General features: G+C 42.3%; 1 non-coding gene across 1 annotated transcript; it reads right to left on the bottom strand.

Moving 5' to 3' along the window:
* Window positions 1-2,791: 2,791 nt before the first annotated feature.
* On the bottom strand, window positions 2,792-2,979 carry LOC132208953 (U2 spliceosomal RNA). Its single transcript, XR_009445051.1, has one exon. It is a non-coding gene; the product is annotated as a U2 spliceosomal RNA (small nuclear RNA).
* Between the last annotated feature and the right edge of the window lie 20,509 nt (window positions 2,980-23,488).

The following is a 23,488-nucleotide window of genomic DNA, read 5'->3' as shown; positions in this document are numbered from 1 at the left end:
GAAGTGGCTGCTATTGGTAGGAGGTGAATTCGTGTTGTTGTCCGGGACAGATTGTGAATTCAAATTGCCAGTTTGTCTGGCTAGAACAAAGTCGGTGCCCTGGCCCCTTTGCCAGCGACAGAAGTTGCATGCTTTAGAGTTTTCACACCTTCACAAATTTTCCCCACCTAACCCTATTTGAAACAGTTTGATTCTAATTTTAATTCAGTGAGGAAGCTTAAGACAGTGTCTGCATACCGATGTGTGAGAAGAAAAGAAGTTACAAAAGCTTCACACTGAATTCCTAGCTGGGCAGGAAGCTTCAGGGTAGTGTCTGCATACCTATGTGTAGGTAGATAAGAGTTTACTTCTATAAATTAAAGTCTCTGTATAGGAATCAAATGCAGATAAAAGACTTTAATTTATAGACGTATATGAATCAATGGGATGTTATCATATTAACAACTCACATAGAAACTGAGATAACGGTCTGGTGACCTAGATTTGAATCCCACCATTCCAGATGGTGGAATTTGAGTTGTTTTTTTTTTAAATCTGGAAATAATCTAATGATGACTGTGAATCTATTGCCAGTTGGAAAAACCCATCTGCTCACCTTTGTCCTTTCGGGAAGAAAACTTCCATTCTTATCCAGTTTCCATGACTGATTTTTTTTTAAAGTTGATTTTAAAGAAATTCTCGTGCAAATACATTTATCTCTGTCTTAATTTATTTGACAACCCTCAGTTCAAACTGGTTGATGGTCACTTTCACTTCTAATCAAGTTGTGACCATTTCATGGTTGAAACGAAAAAAAATATGCACAAATGGAGCCACAGTTGTTCTTGTCGGAACATTCATGCTCTGACATATTTGAAAAAAAAAACCTCATCTCACTTCTGAGCCAGATATCAAAGCTGACCAGATCCTGGTGCTGTGTACCATGGAAGTGAAATTCTTCACCATCCTATCTACTTGTGTTGCTATTTCAGGGAGCGATGGCCTTGAACCTCCCAAACTCCTGAACACCTTTGAGAATTTCATCAAACTGACCCCCAATGGCAGGAATGGACTGGGTCAGCTTGGATAGATGATCATAATTCAGGCTCAACAAATCTACTGGAGCATTATGGGAATGTAATTAGTGGTGAGTGTGGCCACCTCTCTGTACTGTAGTGATACAGATTCCCAGATCCTCTTTAGCCCCAAATGACTGACTGACAGTGTCAAAGTCCCTGGGCTGATATTAAATGATTCCTTGTCCATGCTGTGTCAGGATCTCCTGACATAATACTACCTCCCTTGCCCTGACTGACAACTGTTTCCCTGAGACTTTGAGACTTGCCCATTTGGTTGAAACACATGTGTTTGTTGCCACAGCTGCTGACCAGCCCTTGACTGACTGCTGGTAATAACAATACTAAGCTGCCTGGCTTATGCCTGCAACAAACAACCAGGCAAGATGGGAGCACTGAGACATTAGGTTCTAGTTGAGACGTCAAAGTGCAAAAAGTGTTAGGGAAGGGCAGGGATATTGCGGCAGAACATGTCTCAGGTGCTGAAAAGCTTGTAGAGTTCTTAGAGCAAGAATGTACTTTGTGGACAGGCAATTCTGCATCTTGATTTAGCATTTTTATTTAACTCTGGCTCATTTCGCTGGATTTGGAAATATCTCTTGGTCTGGCTAATGTGAGAATTGGCTTTTGGAGTAATGTGCCACTGACTGTCATTCACAGTTGTATCCCACATCAGTGAATTGGTAATCTGATTAAGCTTACAGGCCTTGGCTTGAGAAAAATAAAGCAGTCACGTGAACACTTGTTTGATTAGTTGCTCTGCAGTCAAATGAAAAAACATGTGTTGTATGTGGCATATCCTTTCCTGGCTCACAGTGTTTCCAAAAACTCTAGTTCAGTACATCCCAAGTCATCATCAAAGTCAAAGCTTTGAATACTTCGATAGCTTCATCTTTTTTTTTCTGAAATGCTATTTGTAATGAGGTAGTGTTGGCAGGTGATTTTCTTTTACTTCTGATGCCATGTGTGGATATTTGGGGATGGTGTTGGTGGGAAGGTGTGGCATTACCAGGGATGAGGCACTAACATTCAGAACAAGTACTGAACATGCAAAAAAGGACAGATTATCAATTACCTTGGAACAAGCATATTTGGAGAAAGTTGGGTGAGAGTACTGAGAGGAAGCACTTTGGCAGCACATTGGCTCAGTATTGAGCACTGCTGCCTCACAGCACCAGGACCTGTGCTCGATTCCAGCCTTGGGCGACTGCCTGCGTGGAGTTTGCACATTCTCCCTGTGTCTGCGTGGGTTTCGTCAGGGTGCTGCCACAGTCCAAAGATGTGCAGGTTTGGTGGATTAGCCATGTTAAATTGCCTGTAATGTTTAGGGAGGGGTAGATTAGGTGGGTTGTAGGTCTGGCTGGGACGCTCTGAGTTTTGGTGTGGACTTGTGGGGCTGAAGGACCTGTTGAGCAGATGCTGGAGAATCTGAGATAACAAGGTGTAGAGTTGGATGAACACAACAGGAAGGCTGACATCAGAGATAATGGGAACTGCAGATGCTGGAGAATTCCAAGACAACAAAATGTGAGGCTGGATGAACACAGCAGGACAAGCAGCATCTCAGGAGCACAAAAGCTGACGTTTCGGGCCTGGACCCTTCCAGGGTCCAGGCCCGAAACGTCAGCTTTTGTGCTCCTGAGATGCTGCTTGGCCTGCTGTGTTCAGGAAGGCTGACATCTCGTGCCTAGAACCTTCCTCAAGTTTTGATGAGACTATTTTTAGAATTGGTTTAATGAGACTGCACCAGTCCTGGAAACACAGCAATACCTGGATGATGCACAAAGTGGATGGAGCAAGCTCCTTCTCCTTACTCCATAAATCAGTTTAACTTAGGGTCTTTAAATAAAGGACATATCAGATATTAAAACTGACAAGAATAAGTCCTACACGCTGACGTCAACCAACTAGGCCAAGAAGCAATGCCTTTATAATGCTGGACTACCTTAAGTCCCAGTTACCTTCCATATTTTCCATCAGCCTGACTGTGCAAAGGCTTGTAAATCACTGCTGAGAGCTTTTACTATTGTCCCCAGACTCCTGGGCTTCCTGACCAGGGCAAACAGTCAGTTTACACCAGCACTTTTTCATCACCTTTTCTGCAAAACTCTCTTCATAGTGAATGTAGATCATCGGAAATGTACCAATCGAATGAGGGAGGGCAGAGCTGACATCACTAACAAGCCTCATCAACCAGTTCCGCAACTGGTGGAGGGCCAGTGAGATTGCAGCAACAATCGGTACAGAGCCGCACACTCAGAGAATGTCCCAGCACAGAGGAAGGTGCTTCAGCCTGTCATTGTTTGCATCAGTAATAATGTGAACCACAGATGCTGGAGAATCCAAGATAACAAAGTGTGAAGCTGGATGAACACAGCAGGCCAAGCATCATTCCAGGAGCACAAAAGTTGACGTTTCGGGACTGGACCCTTCATCAGAGAGCTCTGATGAAGGGACTAGGCCCGAAACGTCTGCTTTTGTGCTCCTGAGATGCTGCTAGGCCTGCTGTGTTCATCCAGCTCCACACTTCATTGTCTGCGTCAGCTGTCTGTATGGGCAACTTCACCAGTCCCACCTGCCATGCCCTTCCTGATGCCCTGTAAATCTCTCATCATTCAACTCTCTCCTGAGGGCCATGAATGATTCTGCTTCCAGCACCCTCTCAGGCAGTGCACAGCCAGCAGGAATCACTCGCTGAAAATGGTGGGTCAACCTCCCTCGATAAATGTGGCTCTTTGTTGCAAAAAAAGGCGAATCATCACTGCCACCTCCCAAACCCATCCCACCCCGTCTGTTTCTTTGGAATGTATAACTGCCTGCAGTGCCAATGTGCCTGCAGTTGCTAAAAGGTTCTGATTTTGTGCTGTTCTATTCTGTGCACTAAGCAAACTGAACTGTTAGCAAAGCAATAAATGCCTGCCTCTTCCCAAATCAAATCAAAGCATATACTTGAAACAAATTGTAATTCTGTTCGAGTAATATCACTGCCAGGAAGTACTGGGTCACAATTATGAACACCATTTCTTGGACTAATCCAAATGTCCTGGAATATATGAACGGGGTCCCCAAATCACTCCAACATCCCTAACATCACTCCCCTCCCTTCATGGATGGTGGATATTAATGTCAATACATTGAATAAGTCACAAATGGTTTGGCTTCGACTCCAAACATTCCAGTTACAATCTGCTAATTTAGAATTGCAAATTAAGATCCAAGAGCTGTAGAGATATAAAGGATGGAAACAGACTGATTGCTGCAACTTGTCTATTCAAACCAGATATCCTAAATTATTTTAGTCCCATTTGCCAGCATTGGGCCCGGATCCCTCTATTCCCTTCCTAGTCATTTACCAATCCTGATGCTGTTTAAGAGCTGGGATTGTACCACTTCCTCCATACATGCAGCTTTCTGTACATGTAAAACTGTCCCTCATGTCCCTTTTAAATCATTCGCCTCTCAACTTAAACCCATGCTGTCAGGTTTGGATTCCTTTCCCTGAGGAAAAGGTATTGAACATTCATCCCATCCAAGCCCCTCATGATTTTATAAGCCTCTGCAAGGTCACGCCTCAGCCTATGGCATTCCAGGGAATCAGCCCCGACCTATTCAGCCACTTCTTCCTGTAGCTGAAACCATTCGATCCATGCTCCATCCTTGTAAATCTTTTTTTCTGAAATCTTTCTGTTAAGATGTGGATGCTTTGGAGAGGGCTCAGAGGAGGTTTACCAGGATGCTGCCTGGACTGGAGGGCTTATCTTATGAAGAGAGGTTGACTGAGCTCGGTCTCTTTTCATTGGAGAAAAGGAGGAGGAGAGCGGACCTAATTGAGGTATACAAGATAATGAGAGGCATAGATAGAGTTGATAGCCAGAGACTATTTCCCAGGACAGAAATGGCTAGCACGAAGGGTCATAGTTTTAAGCTGGTTGGTGGAAAGTATAGAGGGGATGTCAGAGGCAGGTTCTTTACGCAGAGAGTTGTGAGAACATGGAATGCGTTGCCAGCAGCAGTTGTGGAAGCAAGGTCATTGGGGTCATTTAAGGAGTGCTGGACATGCATATGGTCACAGAAATTTGAGGGTGCATACATGAGGATCAATGGTCGGCACAACATTGTGGGCTGAAGGGCCTGTTCTGTGCTGTACTGTTCTATGTTCTATGTTGTTCAACAACTTTCCTGCAGCAGCAAGATTATAACTGAATGCAGTATTCTAAATATGTCAATGTTCTGTACATCGGCATCGTAACGCACAAACTCCGATACTCAATATATTGATCAATAAAAGCAAGCATGCCAAATGCCTTCTTCATCACCCTGTCTAACTGTGGCTCCGCTTTCAAGGAACTTTGCATCTGCACCGCAAAGTCTCTGTTTGGTGACTCTCCCCAAGGCCCTACCAATAAGTTACAAGTCCTGCCCTAGTTTGCCTACCAAATTGCGACATCTCACATTTGTCTGAACTAAACTCTCTCTGCTATTCCTTGGCCCATCTGATCAAGGTCCCGTTGTACTCTCAAATAACATTCTTCAAGGTCCACGACAACATGAATTTTGGGGCCATCTGCAAACTTACGAACCATCCCTCCTGTGCTTCCATCTAAATCATTTATATAAAATTATGGATAAGCAGTTTCCCAGCACTGATTCTTGTGACACACCACAGGCCACAGGTCTCCAGCTGGGAAAATAACACTCTACCATCACGCTGTGCCTCCTGCCTTCAAGCCAGTTTTGGATCCAAACCATTAGCTTCCACTGGATTCCATGTGATCTAACCAGTCTACCATGAGGAACCTTTTCAAACACCTTTCCGAAGTGCATCCAAACAATGTTTACCCTCTCTGCCTTCACCAATCTTCTTTGTCGCCTCTGCAAAATACTCAAGTTAGTGGGCCATGAATTACATCACACACAGACATGTTGACAATCCATAATCAGTCCTTGCCTTTCCAAATGCACGTAAATCCTCTCCCTGAGTCTGAAACAAACATGTCATAACCATGATGAAATACTTCACCCCACGATGAGTATTCAACCACATATTCCACCGTCACCAAGACTTGCCACCTCAGTGACATCGCCTGACTCCTCGTCTGCTCATCCACTACTGAAACTCTTATCCATTCCGTTGTTACCTCTGGGCTTAATCCTTACACACTCCTCACTGTCCTCTCACATTCCCCTCTCTGCACTTGCCTAACTTCTTCTGCCTCTGTTAATGGGTGTATTTGAGCTCTGTTTAGAGTCTAATTGTTCCTTCCATTAACTCCATCTGAATGAGGTTTTACCACTGCCCATTCTCCCCACCATGTACTGCTGCCTCAGCAGCTTTAGCTTCCCACACAAATTCCCACAATGCTCTAAGGGAAGGAGTTACAGGTTATTCACCAAGTGATGAAATCCTGAGGTCATCTTAAACGCTGCTGCCCGTGTGAGTACCCACACTGGGGTTTGTTCACCCAACAGCCCCCGTGCTCATGCAGAAAATGTTTAAACTTTACATCATTCTGTTCAAATCTCTTGAGAGATAGAGAGGAGGCGTACTCAGTGATGTCCGCCAGCCATCCGAACAGTGACAGTTATTCTCTACAGTAAGGTAATGCAGCAGGGAGATAGCAGTGCAGTGGTGATATCCCTCTAAGTAATCCCTGGGGACTGAGACACAGCAGCTGCTGGAGTTTGAATTCAATGAATAAAATCTGGAATGTGAACCTGAGTTTCAGGAACAGAGGCCACGACTTTAATTTCCTGAAATCCTATTCATTCACGTCCCTTTGAAAGGGAAGTCCTTGCCTGGTCTGGCATACAAGTGACTTGAGGCCCACAACAAAATGGTTGACCCCTAACCGCCCTCTGACATCAGTGCAAGGTAAATTAGGGATGAACAACAAATGCTGTCCTGACCAGCGATACCCACAGCCCATGGGAGAATAAGGAATAATCAAAACACATTCACAACAGGGAAAATTGGGCGTTTTCTCTGCATTGAATTCACCTGATCGCCCAAACTGGACAGAGACAAGGACACCCACAGCACAGAGAAACCAGGGAACTGTGCAGACCGAGGGAAGGATTCAATTACCAACTGAGGTGGAAACTCATTTACTCAGGTGTACTGGGGAGAGGTTGTTCACCATTCCCGTGCATGGGGAGGGATCACTCAGCAAAATAAATTCCGAAGACTCCCACAAATTCACATCCAGTTATATCCTGCTGTTATAGCTGCTGCGAATCCCCGACTAAAATTGAACCATACCTGGGTGCCTGTTTCCAGTGAAATTCTGGAGGGTTACTCACACTGAAATATTATGTTAGATTTTTCTCTGCAGATGCTGCTGGTTCTGCTGAGCTTTTCCAGTAACTTCTGCTTTTTATTTGTTTCTTATTTACAGCATTTGCAGTTATTTCAGTTTTTAGTCCAGTGGAGTTCCGCTGTTTTCTGAAATATAACCATCATTAAAACCTAGCTGTAGAAGCCCTAATTTAGGAGTTTGCAAATGACATGCAGTAAATAATCATGTAGTTGACCATGACAAAAAAAAATCGTGGACTGCAGGGAGATAGCAATCAAGTGGAAAGATAAAGTGATGAATGGAATTGAATCCAGAGAAGTGAGTGATCATGAATTTAGGGAGACTGAACTATGAAAGTGAAGAATATTTAGTGGTGTAAAGGAACAAAGAGATCTTGGAATGAACATTCACAAATCCCACAAATACACACCTCCAGAGCCTGTATGTCTCCCTCTCCCTCTGTCCAAGCTTCAGTCTCTCAGAAGTCCCCCAAGAAGAGCGAAGGAGAGAGATATAAATTGATTGAATCAAAGTTAAAATGGTTTGAAACAAAACTAATCTGAAACAAATGAGATCCCATTACTGACTGACCTCCAAAGTCTCACCTAATTATTGACACTTTCATATGACTTTAAACCCAGAGAATGGGAACAGATTTTAACTGGAATTAAAGAGCAAATGTTTTCTGAACGTCCCCAGGGTTTAGTTTCTGACAGGCTGGGCAATGAGTTACTGGTGGGGAGTTAGTTGCTGGAGCCTGTGTCTCTCCCTCACTTAAAGGGAGGAGATGTATGGTGGTCTTCTTGAAGCAGTTGGAGGCTTCGGCTTGTAGGAGGGAGAGGTTGAAGATGTTGGTGAGTATCTCACACCAGTTGGTCTGCACAAGATTTGCGTGCTCAGCTGGGGACACAGTCGGAGCCCAGTGCTTTCCTTGGGTTGATTCCCAGAAAGACCAGTCTGATGTCTGCAGTGTGACAGCGGGCACAGGCACATCCAGGGCTGTCGGGCGGCATCAGCCCCCAGTTAGTGACAGTCACACAGTCATTCTTTATAGACATCCCTCCCCATCCCCACCTCCCTCAGCCATCATCAACACATGGCAATATTTGTTCGTGTGAGCACCACACAGTTTGTGTCGAGGCAGAGAAGCATCAATAGATCAGGAACATACATCATCAAGTTCTGCATCACCATAACAGGGTAAATTCACAACAAAATGGGGACAGGATGTGGTTCTACTGAGTGCCGCTGGAGCTGAGAGAGAATATTTTGAAGGTGTGATTCCAGTCAAGCCACTGCGTTCACCTGAATGTTGTCACGATCCCTGAGTGTTGTGCCTTGTGGGTGGTGGACATTCCTTAGGGACGTACGAGCTGCCGTATACATGAACAATTTGAAAGAAGGACCTGGGGGCATTTTTGCTAAGTTTGCAGATGACCCAATAATAGTTGAGCGGACAGGAGATGTTGAGGAAGTGGGGAGGCTGCAGAAAGACTTAGTCAGGCTCGGACAGTGGACAAACAAATGGAAGATTGAGCACCACGTGGGAACATGTGAGATTCTGCACTTTAGCAGGCAGAATAGAGTATACACTACATTCTGAAAGGCTTCATGAAATCAAAGGGTAGTCAGAGTTCCTCGTTCTCTCTTAAGGTTAATGCGCAGGTTCAGTTGGTCGTTAAAAAGTCAAATGCAATGTTACCATTAATTTCCAGAAGGTTAGAATGCAAGAGCAGAGATGTACTGCTGAGGCTTTATTAAGGCTCTGGTCAGACTGCATTTGGAATATTGTGAGCTGTTTTGGGCACTGTATCGAGGAAAGGCTGTGCTGATACTGGATGACGTCCAGAATGAGCCTGGGGATTACAGCTTGTCATATGAGAAGCAGTTGAGGACTCTGTATCTGGACTCAATGGAGTCTAGAAAGATAAGGGGAGGGGTCTGATTGAAACTGACAGAATACAATGGATGCAGTGAACATGTAGATGATGTTTTCACTCATCAGAGAGAATATGGTGCAAGGGCACGACCTCAGATTGAAGGGATTACGCTTCAGAACTGAGATGAAGAGGAATTTCTACAGCTAGACGGTGGTGAATCTGTGGAACATTTTGCCTCAAATGTTTGTGCAGGCAACATTATTTAGGACAGAGATAAACGGGTTCTTCATTAGCAAGCAGATCATGCATTATTTAAGAAAGTAGGCGAATGGGGATTATAAACATATCAGCAATGACCGAGTGTTAGACCTGATTTGATGGGCCGAATGTGTGAAATATATTGTCTTCTCCATGTTCAAATGGTCCTTTCAGCTATTATTCACTGCAGAATTGATAGCCTCTGACCTGCTCTTGTACCATGTATTTTTATCTCAATTCAACTTCACGTTCAGGTCAATGGAAGCCCTATGATACAGATCGTGGCAGGATTCAGTATCAGACAGCAGTCCAATAATTAGTTGAATGCATGGTGCTGTCAGCGAGCCTCATCTGCCGGGAGCACATTGTTTCTGTGACGATTGTCATTTTCAGCCTGTTATTTCCAAAGGATCAATCTTGTGATACCTGTGTCGTTGAATCCAACACCGTCAGTGAAATTTATCACAGTCCTCACAAGGATAAATTGTGGAATATTGAAAACTTTTCTAATTATAGGAAAGTCTAAACTGAAGAAGCTGAATCTTTTCTTACATAATGTTCGAAATCAGAAACACTGCTTTCCTGTTTATGTTCAAATCAAACAACTTGTCACATCAAGATGTTGAACTTGGAATTACCTGCAATGATAAGTTCCATTCTGTTCACATTTCTTGTGCTGCTGTGTTCTTGTTTTATTACCTGTATTATTCTGCAATCTCATTCTTCATTAATTCCTGATTGAAATGTTCTCTGGTGAGCATCCTCCCCCCAATCAAATTTCATTTAGTTGATTTTAACAGGCATTTTGAGGCAGCTGCACATCAGAAGAACAGGAAGAGATAATGGATGATTGTGCGCAGTGTCCGTCATTGGACCAGCTTTGCTCTCCAGCCGTCTAAAGTTTTTATTGTGTGTCAAAAACCTCAGACTTATTACAGCACAGTTGGACGCCAATCAGCCCATCGTGGTTCGTGAGCTATCCGAATGCATAATTTGGAAACAGAGAGATTGTGTGGAGATGGACTGAGAGAGAAACAGAGAGAGAGAGATAAACAGAGAGAGGGGATGTGAAGGGAGATAAACTGAGACAGGAAAGAAAGGGGAGCTACAGACCACATGAGAGAGAAGAAGGGATGCTAGAAGAGGTGGAAGTTAAATACATCAGAAAACAGAATGAGGGGAGATAGGCAGACACAGACAAAAGATGGAAATTTTATTTAGAAATTCCCATGGTCTGCACTTTGTCTGATACCGTACCCTGTGAGGACCATCTGAGATTGGCTGTCATCCCAGATCATAGTTCTCCAATAAAAGTACAGAGCTGAGTTGCTAACCACTAAACAGAAGCCAACCAGCCAAATAGAATTGTTCAATTATTCAAATCGACTGGGCCAACAGCAGCATGAACTGATAACATACACACCGTGTGAGAGACTGGGGAAGTGAATCTCAGTGAGGAGCATCACTGACAAAGGTGAAAGCAGTATCAGATTGATAAATTTTACTCACCACTTCCAAGATTTTGTAATCCACATTTATTTTCATATAGCTCAAGATCATGAGTGCATTATAATAAGCTTATCTCTTTGTAACTTCCATATTTTGGTATGTATGGAAAATCATTTTGTCCTGTATTTTGTTTTGAATAAATACATTTCATTAATATTGGTTCTCCTAATTTATCATTGTAGATGCATCATTGAGTCTGCTCTTCATATGAGTTATGAAGAGTATTATTCCTAGACTGATGACTGGAAAATATCATTGTCCCTCCTTCCAGTCTCAACAGCTGTTTCCTCCAATTCTGTGTTTTCTGTATATTCACCAATTTCACAATCATTGTGGGTCAACCAACAGCAGGAGGAATGCAGCAGTTCAAAAAGGCACCTCACTACCATTAGGAATGGACATGAAATGCTGGCCATGCAGCAATGCCCACATCCCACAAATGAATAGAAGGAAATCGCATGTTACTTGATATCCAATAAATGATACTTCATCACAGTCCATTGACATCGATAACATCAACAGCACAACTCTCATCTGCCTTCTCTGAACCTGGACGAACAATTTCCACCATGTTTGTCAGGTAGAATTCTCTGTTAACATCTCCATATCATTTATCTGTTGTTACAGGCACATTTTCCCCTCAGATTATGGACAATCAATGTTCTTTCAATATGCTTCTGCCATTGTCATGACTGATCAGTAGTTATAGGATGTTTATGAAAAGATAAGCATGTTTATGCTCTGGCAATCCTTTGGCATTACTCCCATATCCAAAGCAGGTTGAATGATTGCGCACAATCATTTGACCATCTCTAACATTCCGCCCCTCAGTTATCCTCACATGTACCATCCAAAATGTGCAAAAGTCAACTGCTATTTAGAATTTGCATAAGCCATTATGGAATTGAAAAGGGTTAATTGAAGCAGTTTGTTCAGTGCTTTCAATTAATGTCAGTCTCAGTGGATCCTAAATATGTCACTGGAGGGTTTGTCTGTTCCATAAATAAGGGACTCCTTTCAATGCATTATCTCATAATATGAGTGGGAGCATCAACTACAGCACTGACAGTGTTCATGAGCTCGAGAGAGTGGGAGGAGAGATCAGAATCTGAGAACAAGAAACTGGAATAATCCAATAATGGACAGGAGTTTATCACTGGGTCTTAACGGGCTTTCTCGGCCTCGGATATTATTAGCATCGCGGATTCATGATGTACTGATGGTTATTCAAGGTGGTTACTATCCCATCCTTGCTGCAGTTGGGGTTCCCGGTAAGTCTCTGTGTCCATTGAAAGGGGTTGAACTGACCTGCTGCTCATTATATGTAAATTTTGGAAAAGTGGTATTCAACAATTTCAATTTCAGTCAAAAATGCCATTTCTTACAAATTGTAACCAGCAGGTTACTATTTAAAGTTTACTCACCAATATGCAAGGAGGAACCAGATTGTTTTCAAATGCCATACTGTTCTTTTTCCTGCACAGATGTACATCTTCATATCCTCCCCACTCACCAATCTTTTCCAAAACTGCCATCGTGATATCCCAGTCTCCTCCTCAGCCTCAGTTCAACTTCTGAATAAGCCATCATTTCTGCCTTTGTTAAAGCCAGACACAGCTTTCAAGTCCCTACTAACTACACTTCTGTTACAAAATAATTACACCTGAGAAGTTTAACTTGTTCTCTGCACAGAATCTGTCAGACAGGAAGACAGTGCCTTTTCCTCATATCATTGATTCATAATCTCGAGGCACAGAATAAAAATCTGTTGGTATCTCATTAAGGAAATTGGTGATATTTAAATAAAACCATCATCTTTGTTATTTAAAGAAAGCCCAAGCAGATGCCCTTTAGAGAAGGCAATGTGTCATCTTTCCCTGGTAATGTGGCTTCCCACACCCACAGCAAACTGTTTTATCCTTTCTTGTTATGTGGAACAGCTGAACCAGCCACTCAGTTCAGGATAGGTATAACATGCTGGCATGACCAGGGCTGCAAACATCACATGACAGTAGAACAAAAGTAAAGGTAGCTCCCTTCCTCTGCCTGTTTACCATATTCCTACAACTCATTTCCATTCAGGTATGTGGCAATTCCCTATTTCAAGTGCATTCTCTCTCATTGAGTCTCTCCTTGACAGTGATGCCCATCTCCATAGGGACCTCTGGTGCTGGCTTTATTGATGCTGAGGTACCAGTGTGAGGAACTTCTACATTCTATGTCACTCCCAATGCAAAGAGAAGGAATGGCCTTAGCCACCTCAGGAAATAAACAAAGAGGCCTAAGTTTTTGCAAAGATCTGTAGTTTGATTTGTGGATGAGGTCGTTGACTTGCTCGCCAAGCTGGCTTGTTTTTGTTCAGGTGTTTCTTCACTATGTGAGGTAACATCCTCCATGGAGCCTCCAGTGAAACAATGTTATTCAAGTCGGTTTGGAATTTATACTTTCCATTCCGTTATGGTGAGTGCTGTCATTTTCAGTTTTGACCTGCATGGGGAATTTGTATATGGGGCCAACTCTATATGTTTGTTGATTGAAGTATGGGTGGAGAAACTGTATCTCTCAGAACTCCCATGCGTGTCTATGTCTGGCTTGAACTCCCATGGTTACTTTGCCCCAGTTAAATCGATATCCTTCATTGTCTGAATGTACAGATATTAAGGAGAGTTCGTTGTGCCATTTTGCTGCTAGCTGATGTTCACATAGTCTGATGGCTAGTTTCCTTCCTGTCTGTCCAAAGCAATACTTGTGGCATTTGTTGCCTGGTATTTTGTACATCACATTCATTCTGCATGTTGTGGGAATAGGGTCTTTAGCGTTTGTTGTTTTTTGGCTTTGGGTTTGTGGACTACCATGATTCCTCGTGGTTTGAGGATTCATGTTGTCAATTCCGATATGCTCTTGATGTAGGGCAGTGTAGCCAGTATGTTTGGCTTGTACTGTGTCCTTCTGTCGTTATCTGTCTTGTAGATGGATAAGTAAGGACAACAAACTATTGTGGTCAACCTGGAAGTGTTATTGAGGCAGTATTTTGGGAATTTTGGACAGATTTTCTCTCTTTTATAAGGAATTACGTCCTTGCCACAGAGAGAATACAAAGGAGCTTCATCAGGCTAATCTCTGGTATGATGGCACCATGAGTAGTGAGTGAAGATTAATCTGTAGCACTGTGAGGAAATAAAAGGTGATTGAATTGAAACTTGAGGGTTTTGGGCTATCATTATGCTCTAAACAGACACTGACAAAGTGATAAATTCCATGACTTACTTTTTAATTTACTCAGGATGCATGATTCTGGATAGTTTAATTGCCCCGAGGATGTTTCTCCCATCCTAGCCCCACTCCGTAAGTCAATTGGGGGAGGGAGAGAGAGAGAGAGAACGGCTTTGAATAAAGTTGCACCACCACATTAATGTGCAGCTGGTGTGTGACCCTGCAGTGAGTGCTATGTTATCTGCAATCCCAGCAACAGCCACAATACCTTTGTTCTAAATCAGTTAACGATTCCCACCAGCTTCTGATCTCTATGGAGAACACGAATCGTATGTACCAATCCTGACTGGCTCAATAGAGTGGCCCTGTACTCTGTAGCAGCCGTGAGGGGTGATTTGAGAGAACAATGCATCAGTTAGGGGCAGCAGTTGTTTGCTCATGGCTGACCAGATTGTGTCTGACCATCCGAACGTGTCTGACCATCCCTTTCCTATTTTTCCCAATAAACATTGACTGTCCAGTCCAGCAAAAATCATCCGAGATCAACCATGAATATGTTCAATAACTGAGTCTCCTCTGCTTCCTGTGGATGAGGGTACCACAGATAGCACAACAATAAAGAGGAAGGGACATCCTTATTTCAATGGGGGGCCTGTCACATTAAAAATGTGTTCACCTAACATCAAATCGCCAGCACTTTTGAGACATCAGGACACAATAATTGGAATAAACTTGAACTATTTGGCTCTCAAACCACGACTCACATTACCACTGACTCTTTCCAATCAAATATGCATCAAACTCGGCCTTCATTGTTTTCTTGTAAAGACGATATCAGTTAGCATAACACCATGGCATCATAAAAAATCAGCAGAATTAGGCTGTTTGGCCAATTGGATCTGTTATGCTGTTCAATAATGTCTTTCATATTTCTCAACATCATTCTCCTGTCTTCCCCCGTAACCTTTGATCCCCTTATTACTGAAAAATGTGTCTATATCTGTCGTAAAGACACTAGTGTCTGTGTCTCTGTGTCTGTTTGTGTACATGTGTCTCTTTGCCCATGTGTGTATGTGTCTGTGTATTTGTGTCTATGGCTGTCTGTGTGTGTATCAGCCTATGTGTTCCTATGTGTGTTTATGTCTATTTGCACGTGATTGTATCGCTCTCTCTCTCTCTCTCTCTCTCTCTCTCTCTCTGTGTATGTGTGTGTGTGTGTGTGTGTGTGTGTGTGTGTGTGTGTGTGTCTGTATCTCCGTGTATGTATTTCATGTGTTAATATGTTGGGGTGTTTACCGAAGTTTCTGTGTATTTCTGAGCCTGCATCTCTGTGCAATGTGGTGTCCGCTTTGGAGGTGAGACAACTGATGTTGGAAATGATAGTGGGTTTAATGTGAGAATTGCCTTTCAATGAACAACACTCCTTAGTTGGTGGAGTGTCGATCTTTCAGAATCGCCACACGAGTCGCTCTGGACATCTTCAGCTTGTGCCGGGGTCTACTCAACAATGGGGGTTGGGCGGGGGAGGTGGAGTAAGGGAATGGATGTCAGGCACTGTACCGTATGGCTTGTCTCTTTCTGTCCTATTGCGCTGTTTCTCTCCAAATGATAGAAGGAATAGTAGTGAAGAATGGCACTGCTGTAAGAGCTGGTGTAGGTTAGGTGAAATGACGAGGTGTCCAGAGTGAGTCAGTCCACAATGTTGACTCCATGCAGTATTATTTTTGTTGGAATATTGCCTACGTGACAGAGAGTGTGAGGCAAGGAAGGTATTGTATTCAGTAGTGGGAGTGGTAAGAGTTTGAACCTTACTTGGTGATAGAGTGTGAACCTTGTTTGGAGTTAGGTGCTACAACAGATACAGAATTAGTGTGAAGAAGCAGAAAAAATACAGTCCACTTATACTGGCAGTAATGAAACGGTGACTGATACTTGCTCGATATATCTCGATGTTTCTTCAGATCATCTCAGCATCAAGGTGAGCCTCACCGTATATCTTTTCCAAGCCCATCACTAATAACGCCACAGGCCACGTCCCTCAGATTCCACTGAATCAGTTTGTGTCGAGCTGAAAAATAGCAAGAAGCAAGTATTAGCATGGTATATATTGAAACAAAAACTGTAGCACAAATTTTGTACATCTTATGCTTTGAAGATTAGATACACAAGTATTGTGGACTCTGGAGTAACAATGATTATCTCAAGTTGCATTTAAACTCCGTAAAGTAAGTGACTGCTAATGCCATGAAAAATAAAATCCACACATGCATATGAGGGAGATTGAAGAGTATATTATGCACCAAACCAGAGGACAAGTCATTTCGAATTTGGTGTTGTACGGCCAGAAGAGCTAATGAATAACTTTGGTCTGAAGCAGCTTTTGAGAAATAGTGACAACAATATATTGCATATTACATTGCATCTGCATAAGCATTAAATTTTTAAATGTTACACTCAAATATCATGGAATCCATGAGGCTGGATTGTCAGGTTACATATAATGAATTGGGAAAGTTCAAGATAAAACTTAGTGGCCGACAGGCAATGTTTGTTTTTTCTTAAAATACTGCAACGTCTGAAAAGTACATATATTTCTCTCAGGTACAAACAACAAAGAAGGAGAGGATGACTCAATGGTGGTCAACATAAAATACTAAGGTTTGCATTAAATCAAAGGAAATGGTTTCAGAGGAATTCCAGATATTGTGGAAACCTGAGAATCCTGGGAAATTGATGACCAAGAAAAACAGGGCCCCGAAGCTGTTAAGGAAATCAAAAAGAGAACTTGAATACAAAAGAATATGAAACACAAAGTCGGCCTAAATTTAATATTTATTCTTATAAAAAAATGTAAGATCAAAGTTAAATGTGGAAGACTAGCAATGGAAACAGGAGACCCCATTATGGAGAACAGGGAAATAGCGGATAAACTAACCAGTTACTTTGCATCTGTCTTCATGAAGGAAGATCCAGAAAATCTCCCAGACACACGAAGTGCTGTTATGGCACTTTTGGAACTAATGACGTAAAGTCAATTCATGTCAATGACAGGGTAGTATTTGGAAATGCAGTTGGATTGAGCTTTGACAAATCTGATTGACCAGATGTACTTCATATCAAAATGTCAGGAAAAGAAAGCACCAATAGAATTATTAATTGCAATGCTGATAACTGTGTTTTATTTTCCTGTACATTCTGCAAAGAGTGGAAGCCATTGTAGATAACTGGAAGTTAGACAACATTATCCAACAATTTACAAAGGGAAGAAGAGATAGTGCAGTGAACCCCAATCCAGTTATCTTGATATCGGGAAGGAAACTTTTGGCAACTCTAATACAAGATGTGGTATTGGATATTTAGCAAGTACAAACAACATTGGAGAGAATCACCATGCATTTCTGAACGAGAAATCATGCTTAATAAACATCATAATTTTTGATGCTGATTCTTCAGCACAGACAGTAGAGGACCAGTGGAAGTGGTATATTTGGATTTTCAGAAGGCTTTCTGCAAGATCTTACATCCTGAGTTCATAAATAAAAATAATTCAAAGGGAATTGGGAGGACTTCTTGTGAAATGGTAGGTTGGCCATCATTTAAGGGAATTGGAATGCAGAAGTAAAGACATCCTGCAGCAGTTGCATAGAGTGTTGGTGAAACTGGACATTGAGTGTTATGTGCAGTTTTGGTGTTCCAATCTGAGAAATAATATACTTATCCCAGAGGAAGTGCATGAAACATTCTCCACCTTTATCCCTCAGATTGTAAGATGGTTTGATGAGGAATCTCGTCCTGTGTTCTCTACAATTTCAAAGAATAAGAAGTGATCGCAGTGAAATGTAGAAAATTCACAAAACATACAACAAGTTGGAAATAAACACAAGGTTTCGCTGATTGTCTACTGCATGTTGAAGGTAAATAATGGCTGGATCAGGGGCAGGCCATTTAAGACTGTAACAGGGAGCAAATTCTTCACTCGGAGGGGATAGACTAGCACCATGGCATGGAAAACTCCTGGCAGGCAAATTGACGGAGAATCCCTAGATATTCTGCAAGCATGTCAAAAGGAACAGAATAATCCGGGAGCCCCTTACTGACTTGCGAAGTTTGATCTAAAATCAACTTAATGTCAGGAGACAGAGGATGATGGCAGATGGCTGACTGTGTGACTGGAAACCAGTGTCCAATGGTGTACCACCAGGATCAGTTCTGTGTCCCTTATTATTTGTGGAATTCATAAATAATATAGATGTGAATGTGGAGCAGGTGGAGGAGGATGTGTGATAAGTAAATTTGTGTTTGACACAAGGATTGGCTAGATGTTTCATAGTAAGGAGGAAGGTCTTACGTTACAGGAAGATAGTGAGAGAAAGGTCAGATAGACAGATTAATGGCAGATGGAATGTTACACTGATAAATATGAGGTGATACACTTTGGAAGAATGAAACAGACAAGGGGAGCACTCAATGAATGACAGCACATTAGGAAGCTCAGAGGGCACTTCTCCGCAGATTCCTGATGTGACTGGACAAGTTATTAGGTTGATTAACAAGGCATAGGGGACTGTAGGAATAGCCTTTATTCATCAAGGCATAGATTATAAGAGTATACAGGACATCATTTAGGCCAAGATGGAGATCTGTGTGCAGTTGATGCCACATTATAGGAAAGATGTGGTTTCACTGGAAGGAGTGCAGAGGAAATTCACCAGGATGTTCTCTGTGATAGAGCACATCAGCTCTGACGAGACGTTGTTTAATCTTGTGTTGTTTGCCTTGGACCAGTGAAAGTTGAGCGAGTAAGTAATTCAGGAATGCACGATTGAGAGGTATGAACAGGGTCAATAGAAAGCAGCTGCTCCTTTTAGTAACAAGGCCAAGAAAAAGGAGCACACTTTTCAGGTGAAGGGTTTGAGAGTTAAAGAAAAGTTCAGGATTGTTTATACCCATATGGGTCTAGAATGGACTCTCTGAGAGGGAGTTGTCATGGGTAACACCACAAACCACTGAACAGTATTTGGATGAGCACTTGAAGTGTCATAATAGTCAGGGTTTCGGGCCTTGTGCAGAAAAGTGGGACTAATGGATGTTGCACTGTATTTCCTACAGTACACAGACTATGCTTCTGTATTGTATGGTCGTGGAAATTCAACCATTGAGCAGCATAAGGCAGGAATTGTTGGGTTTCTGCAGACAATAATAACAAGGGCTATAAGAATGAACTGCAATTACTTCTAAAAGGATCCCGATAGGGAACATATGAGAAAATAGTCTAAAACGAGACAGTGGAGAATGAATAACAAGGAAATGGTAGAACTATGACAGAACTCGTCATTCCTGTATTCACAGGAGAAAATGTAAAAGAAAACTTTCTAAGCAATAATAGGAAACATCAGTGTGGTGAGAAATGGAAATATAATGAAATTAGTGGATAAAGTAATTTGGAGAAATTATTGCGACAGGATTTAATGGGCATAGACAAAATCAATTTCGGTTTATGATCTGGGAATCATATTTGAGAAACCAACCGGGAGATATATTACAGAGAAGGAATGAATGCACTGCATTTGGATTTTGGGGGAAAAAAAATGATGGAGTTCCAAGGCTGGTGTGCAAACGAAAAACACGTGTGATTGGGCCAAATATATGGACCTGGTGTCACAATCGGGAAGTTGACAGGAAACAGTGAGCAGGAATAAATGGATGCTTTTTTTGGATTGAAAGTTTCATGGTGTAAGTCAGGGACTCAAGATATTTACAAAGCATATCAAAAGTTTGGTTGAGGGAATCAAATGAAATGTGTCCAAGTTTGCTGACAGTACAAAACTGGGATGGTGAGTGGTAAGGAGACTGTAAAGATGGTCCAAGGCGATTTAGACAAGTGGAATGATTGGGAAAATATATGGTAGATGAAGTGCAATGCAGATGCATGTGACGTTCTGCACTTTGGCGGGAAGTAATAGGACAGCAGCATAATATTTGAAGAGGGATTGTTTGAAAAATATTGACCTATAAAGTTACTTGTGCTTCCTGTCATTTGTGTTTTTTTTTTGTGCAGACATTTGAGATCGGTGCAGGGCAGTAACTTCTGAAGGCAGAAGTCAAATAATGTGAATGGCATTGGTACCCTGGTCAGTGCACACAGACCCAGCAAGTGGGCACTCATAATGCTGCGAAGAATCTGGATGTCCTTGTACATCAGTGATGGAAAGTAACAATGCAGGATAAATAATGGCTTGATATTCATTTCAAAGAGAATAGTGTAGAGGAGTAAGGCGTTCTTACTGTGGCTGTACAGGTGAGATCCCATCGAGAATATTCTGGAGTAACGTGTGCAGTTTTAGTCTCCTTACCTACAAAAAGACATACTTTCTCCAGGGGAATATAACAAAGGATGACCAGACTGATCCTTGTGATGATAGGTTGTTGTATGAGCGGAGTTTGAGTTGACAGGGCCTGTATTCGATGAAGATTACAAAGATGAGTGGTGATCTCAGTAAAACATATAAAACTCTGTCAGGGTGAAGCGGAATGAAAGCAAGGGTGATGATTTCCTGGCTGCATTGTTTGAAAGAAGGGGTTGCAGTCTTAGATACACGCAGATCAATCTGTTTGAGATGAGAATAAATGTGTTCACTCAGAGACTGGTGAACCTGGGAAATTTACTTCCACATAAGCTGTGGCTGTGGAATCGAAAACTGGATGGCATAGTTTTAAAATGAATCAATAAAGATATAAAAAGGACCTGAGGAGTGACTTTTTCACACAGAGTGTGGCACATGTATGGAATGAGCTGCCTGTAGAAGTGATGGAGGCTGGTTAAATCAGTTTTTTAAGGCACCTAGATGGTTATGTGAATAGGAAGGGTTTAGAGGGATATGTACCAAATGCTGGTAAATGGGACGAGATCAGATTGAGGTATCTGATCATTGCAAATGAGTTGCACTGAAGAGTCTGTTTCTGGATTGTATAACTCTTTGACCCAATAACACGTGGCTTCAAGGAGAGAGGGAGACAGAAAGCAGGAGCTGATAGGCTAATTAGCCTAACATTGGGAATCTACTAGACTCCATTCTTAAGGAAAGGACTGCAGAACATTTCGAGAACTTCCATGCAATCGGAGTCAACATGGTTTTGTGAAAGGGAACTGACGCTCTGCCATGTAAAACCATGCAAAATTTTACTGGAGATACCTCATAAAATAACAATGTCAAATATAAGGGACAATAGAAACTTTGATGACAATGAAGTAGCAACAAGTTAGATACCAGTCAAGATAATGGCTGAAGACAAAATAACTGTCTGCATGAAGTTATACTTTGTAATGAGATGTGTTAGGATGGTGTTATTGGCTGAACACAATACGGCGACCAAGCAAAAAAATTAAAATTACTAATTGTGATTGGATATTGATAACCATTATATAAGTGTATATTTTTCAGTGTCTGTATAAAGTGTGCTGATGATTACGTGCAACTATAAAGCTGATGTAATATATTGTTTGGAGAGTCCATCCTCATGAGGAATGGCTTTCGAACACGTGTTTGAAGAAAACTGGTGTCAGAAAGTGTCTGAGAATCATTTGGTCAGTGACAGGAACTTGGTGAGTTGAATGACGAAAGTTCTTGTCAGATGAAGCAAGATGGCACCGGCAAACAAGAAGTTGGCTTGAAGTGTGTCTACTTCAATGCCAGGAGCGTCCAGAATAAGGTGGGTGAACTTGCAGCATGGGTTAGTACCTGGGACTTCGATGTTGTGGCCATTTCGGAGACATGGATAGAGCAGGGACAGGAATGGTTGTTGCAGGTTCCAGGATTTAGATGTTTCTGTAAGAACAGAGAAGATGGTAAAAGGGGCGGAGGTGTGGCATTGTTTGTCAAGGACAGTATTACAGTTGCAGAAAGGATGTTTGGGGACTCGTCAACTGAGGTAGTATGGGCTGAGGTTAGAAATAGGAAAGGAGAGGTCACCCTGCTGGGAGTTTTCTGTAGGCCTCCGAATAGTTCCAGAGATGTAGAGGAAAGGATAGCAAAGATGATTCTCGATAGGAGTGAGAGAGACAGGGTAGTTGTCATGGGGGACTTCAACTTTCCAAATATTGACTGGGAAGACTATAGTTCGAGTACTTTAGTTGGGTCAGTTTTTGTCCAGTGTGTGCAGGAGGGCTTCCTGACACAGTATGTAGACAAGCCAACAAGGGGCGAAGCCACATTAGATTTGGTACTGGGTAATGAGCCTGGCCAGGTGTTAGATTTGGAAGTAGGTGAGCACTTTGATGATAGCGATCACAATTCTGTTATGTTTACTTTAGTGATGGAAAGGGATAGGTGTATACCACTGGGCAAGAGATATAGCCGGGGGAAAGGCAATTACGATGAGATTAGGCAAGATTTAGGGAGCTTAGGATGGGGAAGGAAACTGCAGGGGATGGGCACATCAGAAATGTGGAGCTTATTCAAGGAAAAGCTCCTGTGTATCCTAGATAAGTATGTACCTGTCAGGCAGGGAGGAGGCTGTAGAGTGTCGGAGCTGTGATTTACGAAGGAGGTGGAATCTCTGGTCAAGAGGAAGAAGAAGGTTTATGTTAGGGTGAGATGTGAAGGCTCAGTTAGGGCACTTGAGGGCTGCGAGTTAGCCAGGAAAAACCTAAAGAGAGAGCTCAGAAGAGCCAGGAAAAGACATGAGAAGTTGATGGCGGATAGGATCAGGGTAAATCCTAAAGCTTTCTATAGGTATTTAAGGAATAACAGAATGACGAAAGTAAGATTAGGGCCAATGAAGGATAGTAGTGGTAAGTTGTGTGTGGAATCAGATGAGATAGGGGAAGCCCTAAATGAATATTTTTCAACAGTATTCACTCCAGAAAACGACAATGTTGTCGATGAGAATACAGGCTACTAGACAAGGTGGGATTGAGGTTCACAGGTAAGAGGTATTAGAAATCCTACAGAGGGTGAGGATAGATAAGTCCCCTGTGCCAGCTGGCATTTATCCTCGGATCCTCTGGGATGACAGGGAGGAGATTGCCGAGCCTTTGGCATTGACCTTTAACTCGTCATTGTCTACTGGAATAGTGCCAGAAGACTGGAGGATAGCAAATGTGGTTCCCCTGTTCAAGAGGGGGAGTAGAGACAACCCTGGTAATTATAGACCAGTGAGCCTTACCTCAGTTGTTGTTAAAGTGTTGGAAAAGGCATAAGGGATAGGATTTATAATCATCTAGAAACAAATAAATTGATTAGGGATAGTCAGCACGGTTTTGTGGAGGGAAGGTCGT

Source organism: Stegostoma tigrinum, unplaced genomic scaffold (genome assembly GCF_030684315.1).
Source record: "Stegostoma tigrinum isolate sSteTig4 unplaced genomic scaffold, sSteTig4.hap1 scaffold_58, whole genome shotgun sequence".
Classification (NCBI taxonomy): Eukaryota; Metazoa; Chordata; class Chondrichthyes; order Orectolobiformes; family Stegostomatidae; genus Stegostoma; species Stegostoma tigrinum.
Note: the sequence above shows the minus strand (reverse complement) of the source record. Positions and strands in the feature narration are given on the sequence as shown.